The sequence below is a fragment of the Suncus etruscus genome, chromosome 20 (genome assembly GCF_024139225.1).
Source record: "Suncus etruscus isolate mSunEtr1 chromosome 20, mSunEtr1.pri.cur, whole genome shotgun sequence".
Classification (NCBI taxonomy): Eukaryota; Metazoa; Chordata; class Mammalia; order Eulipotyphla; family Soricidae; genus Suncus; species Suncus etruscus.
Window position 1 is genome coordinate 14,267,750 of NC_064867.1, and position 4,906 is coordinate 14,272,655.

The 4,906-nt window shown below is 32.6% G+C and overlaps 1 non-coding gene and 1 pseudogene across 1 annotated transcript; one reads left to right on the forward strand and one right to left on the reverse strand.

The window, feature by feature from the left end:
• Positions 1-1,827: 1,827 nt before the first annotated feature.
• Positions 1,828-1,983, forward strand: LOC125998517 (U1 spliceosomal RNA). The gene has a single exon (XR_007492066.1). It is a non-coding gene; the product is annotated as a U1 spliceosomal RNA (small nuclear RNA).
• Positions 1,984-3,905: 1,922 nt separating this feature from the next.
• Positions 3,906-4,044, reverse strand: LOC125998481 (uncharacterized; annotated as a pseudogene).
• Positions 4,045-4,906: the final 862 nt, after the last annotated feature.

Below are 4,906 nucleotides of genomic sequence, written 5' to 3' on the forward strand. Positions count from 1 at the left end.
ACATAGGTCAGTTGCATATCAGGCAGCCTGGAATAATGTTAACTTTTGTGATTTTTATATACAAAGTTATTTCACCTTCAAAGGACCCACCACCAATGTTCCCCAAATTAAACATCACTACAAGGATAAGGATGAAATAACATTAAACTATGAAGTGTTTCATATAAGACACTATAATTACTTTCTGAGAAGTATATATTTGAATAATACTTTAAACACTGAATTGTTTAAAATATGTCTGATTTGTTTAAATTATTGTCTGAATTGTTTAAAATATGCAAAATTAATTTTTTAAAAAAATAAAACCAGATTTTATCTGGAAGTACTGAGTACGGTGAGAAAGATGATAAGAAAGAGAGTGAAACTCATTTAAGGGAAAGTGAAGGCTTCTTCAAAGGAGGAGAGAGAGAGACTATATACATCTCAAAGTTAAAGTATAAAAATTCACATCTGAGGAAAGGAGATGTGGGCAACATTTATGCAAATACCATGCACCCAGACAAAACATGTGCCAAAAATTAATTTTTTAATATATATAATTTCTAAATCTAAAGTTCAAAATAATGTTTTAGCTCATTTGGTTCATCAAACCACATCAGGGAGCCAGAGAGATAGTACAGAGGTAGTGTTCTTGCCTTGCATTTGGCTATCTTGGGTTTGAACACAAGTGGTCCCTGAGCATGGCCGGGAGTGTTCTTGAGCAAAAACCTATGAGTAATCACTGAGTATCACCATATGTGTCCAAAAAAGCAAATATCTACTGGGGACTGGGGCAATTAGAAAAATTTAAATATATAACTGTATATACATTGAATCTATAAGGTTTAATACCTGTCACTTCCCAACTTGGACTAAAACTGTATGAAATGCAAAAGTAAATGCTTCACAATTGCTTTCTGAAAACACCACAGCATTTGTATACACAATTGAATGGCTCATATGCCATCTATTAAATAACTTCAATTTAGCAATCAATGATTTGAAAAGCTCACTCTCATGCTTAAGTGCTGTCAAAATGTAGATTACTTGGAAGAAAAAGGGGAAGTATCATGAATTCAGGAGTTTCAAGGCTCTGAAAATAATATTGCACATTTAATTTCTGTTTGTCCTGGCATTTGGTAAAAATCACTGAAGTCTATCAAAGATCATTGTTATTTGAAGACAGTTGAGTGGAAGGACTCACTTTTAAAGTGCCTTTCATGCTTCTCTATATAATGAAAATCATGAACTCAGAATCTACTAGTTCCTTCTGTTTTATGCCTATTCACTTTACTGCCATGAATAAATATTTCTCACCATCAGTCCTGAAAGACATCCAAAAAATGTTCAAAAAACCCTCTAGGAGTTATGACACATATTCACTGTAATATCAATCAATCTACTAATGCTTTCTTCCCATATCCTTGTGATTCAGGTCATAGTTTACCTTTATTTTTTCCCCACAATTCTCCAAGGGAGAACATCAATATGAGAGTTCACAGAAACAAATTTCAGGATCACCAAGTATGTGAACTTGAAGAAATCTCACTCCCCACTGCTACCTTTCTTTACAGAATGAGGTAGATAGAACTGAAGTGAATCATGTTTTTGTGGAATCCATCTTAGTAGAAATAATATTGACATTACATATTCTTACCCCAAATCATTGCTGAATTTCCCCCAAATACTATGATCACTTTTTTTCTTGCTTGAAACAAACCTATTGCATTTTCTGGAATAGATTTTAAAATTTATGAAAAATAAATAAAATAATAGATGATTATTTTATTTCAAAGAGAAAACTGATAGTATTTCAAAGAGAAACATCTGGATAAAACAACAGCAGAGATACTTAACTGACGGGGAGATACCATAATGACAAAGGTGGTTTCCTTAGGGTTAGTCTCTTAATATGAATGTGATGATCCCTGCAATTTTCCCAAATGTGAGATATTAGACTACATAATTTGTGGTAGTGAAGGACTTTTTTCACACTCTCCCTTTAAAAACAACAACAAACAACAGCAACAGCAGCAGGTTATATGTTTCAGATTTTTAATAAGGAAAAGAGGGCTTGGTCAAAATAATAGTGATTTCCAGCTTCTATTACTATAATATATCAAAATAAAAGTTAAAAGTCTCAAATAAACTTATGTTGAGTTAAACTGGATGATCTTAAATTTAAAAGTTACTTACATAAAAAAACTATAGATCTTTTAGTTCTAGATGCTTAAGATGCATTACTTAATATGACCAAATATTTTTATGAAATTAAAATTGTACTCAATATGTTCTCAATACTATTCAAAGTTTTGTCAATATTGTTATATCTCCTTGGAGTTTATAATTAATAACTGTACAGGTGGGAGTCTGATATAGCTCATATTGACCCAGATTTAGTGTTTATTAAAAATGAACTTCACTGTGAATGATTATTCAATAAAACATTTTTTATTTATAACTAAAATTAGTGAAAATTGTATAAAGAAGGCAAAAGGCATTGCTCTTAGAATACAACCTGCAATCTGGGAGAAAATCTGAGAGAAAAACAAACAAAAACCAGAAAGAGAGTCATGAATCAATGTTCTAGTAAGATTGAATAACACAGGAATATATTTTACTTCATATCTTGTCAAGTTTACTCTCAAGCTAATACTTCATAGGGAACTAAGGACATATTAAAATGTGGGTTTTTTTTCCTTTATGTTTTCTTGAGCCAAATGAATTGCCAGTTTATACACATATTAGAGACTGGCTTTAAGAAATCAATGCACAAAAACTACTGACAAATATTATAATTTATGAATGTGTGAAACAATTCATTATTTATTTGTGATTGTATAATTAAAGTATTTTACTTTTCATAAAAGTGATAGCTAAAGCAATTAGTTATTGTTAACCTTATTGGTTTCAGAAAGAAAATTAAACATTTTTGAACAATTATTATATTAAGAATTACTAATGAGGAAACAGGGAAATAGTACAGATGGTAAGGATATTGCGTTGCAGTGCTGCTAATCCAGGTTCAATTGTTGGCTTCCTATAAGTTATACCTAGCCCACCCGTAGTGATCCCTGAGTACAGAGCCAGGAGTAAGCCATGAGCACATCCAATTGTGGCTTCTTCCCAAAATATAATGTTACTAATGATATTACTAGATCATTTACAAAAAGCAATCTAGGTGATCAATATATACCTGTGAATTTTTTTTTTACGTATTTGACAAAACCAACTTCTGATCATTTCTAATGCAATATTATGCCTCTTAGATCAGGCTTGTACCTCAAGAAGTCATCTAATTAAACTATTACTCTCCAGAAAAGAATTCAATTTAACTAATTGTTATTGAAAGGTTGCCAATAAAACACACTGTCCTCTGACACGGGACAGGCCTGGTTCCTATCTTGTGGAAATCAAACTCTTTTCAAAGGAATTGAGTTTTAGGCAATTAACTTTTTGTTCAAGGTCACGCAGCAGTGATTCTTAGAAAACATATAATATTCAATAAAATTACAAGTTCTCAGAGTTGACAAATTTTGTCACATTATCAATATTAGGACAAAATATGTCAGAATTGAGTTTAACAAAGTGTTGTTAAGAATGTCTACCGGAGCCGGCGAGGTGGCGCTAGAGGTAAGGTGTCTGCCTTGCAAGCACTAGCCAAGGATCAGGACCGCAGTTTGATCCCCCGGCGTCCCATATGGTCCCCCCAAGCCAGGGGCAATTTCTGAGCATGTAGCCAGGAGTAACCCCTGAGCATCAAATGGGTGTGGCCGAAAAAAAAAAAAGAATGTCTATCAATAGAGGGGCCAGAGTGGTGGCACAAGAGGTAAGATGTCTGCCTTGAGCACACTAGCCTAGGACGGACAGCAGTTCTATCCCCCAGCATACCATGTGGCTCCCAAGCCAGAAGCTCTTTCTTATTTTTTGGTCCCCCAATTCACAATACAGACCAGGCAAAGGGCCTGAGTTGAGGTGTATATGGGGTGCATTTACTGTACCCTGTACCTCCTTTTTTATAGAGTCAATGTAAAGAACACAGCCTGTAGTAAGAATTGGGAGGCCTTATCTTTTCTTTTGTAAAATTTATATATATATATGAATATAAATATAATATATAAATATATAATATATATAATAATAGATAATAGATAAAAATAATATATGTATATAAATAAATATATATATTATATAATATATATATCCTTCACCAGTGCAACATTTCCATGACCAATATCCCAAGTATCCTGCCTCCTCTCTCCACACCAGCCTGTACTCTAGACAGGCTTTCTACAGGAGCGATTTCTGAGCATATAGCCAGGAGTAACCCCTGAGCATCACCAGCTGTGGCCCCCCCAAAAAAACCCATAAAAGAATATTCTTTATGAATAGAAAAAAGAGATAATGATATTATACAATGATACAAAGAGTAATATAATAAAAATTAATACTAACTTGTTAAAAATAAAAATAAAAAACAAATATATGACAAATACATGCTAATATATTTTTCACATATACAATTTTGCTCAACTAAAGAAATCTGAGTTAATGTGCCATTGATGTAATAGACAAAATAAGTAAATTAGTTTACCACATTAAGTAAATAAACCAGAAAAACATTTTAGTTTTATTTCTATTTAAATATTTATTTTAATGGGCATTATTGATCATTACAATAATAATTTGAAAGAAAAATTTTAACTAACTGCCTGAGTAGAAAAATGTGCATTGCCATACACAGCTGGGGCTCTACATTGGCAAAGCTTTCTAGGAGACATTTTGCTAACATTTTAATATTGAATATATGCAATGGACACTTACACAAAATGCATTACTATCTCATTGCTTATAAAAAAAAAAGAAAGAGCATCTCCAGTAGCTGCTGGCCAGAAGCTTACTCCTCCTGTGGAAGGAGAGATTGGTG